At 40.1% G+C, this 327-nt stretch overlaps 1 protein-coding gene across 1 annotated transcript in view; it reads left to right on the top strand.

Annotated features, from left to right (window-relative positions):
- Nucleotides 1-327, top strand: part of LOC106870027 (vesicle-trafficking protein SEC22a) — a 9,937-nt gene that overhangs the window by 2,649 nt on the left and 6,961 nt on the right. The window lies entirely within an intron of this gene.

Raw genomic sequence — 327 nt, 5'->3', positions numbered from 1 at the left:
TTCTCCTCCTCCTTTTCTCACGCCTTGTTTTTTTTTTTCTTTCTCAAGTGTCAAAATACGTGTGAAGTTTAAATGCTTACAAGTCACGCCCCGCTCTCCCGTTTTTTTTTCCGTTAGTGTCCGTCTGTGTATCTTGTTTAATCTACGTCAGTCAGCCTTGATGTAAGGTAATCCGCTTCTTTGTTTATTGAATGTCGAGAAGGAAAGTGTCTGTCTCTAAGCATTTTGTCTGACGCGCTAACGATCCTACCAGCTCGCCGCCTGCCTACAAATATATATATATATATTCTTTTATTCTTTTACTTGTTTCAGTCATTTGACTGCGGC

The sequence above is a fragment of the Octopus bimaculoides genome, chromosome 18 (genome assembly GCF_001194135.2).
Source record: "Octopus bimaculoides isolate UCB-OBI-ISO-001 chromosome 18, ASM119413v2, whole genome shotgun sequence".
Taxonomy (NCBI): Eukaryota; Metazoa; Mollusca; class Cephalopoda; order Octopoda; family Octopodidae; genus Octopus; species Octopus bimaculoides.
Note: the sequence above shows the minus strand (reverse complement) of the source record. Positions and strands in the feature narration are given on the sequence as shown.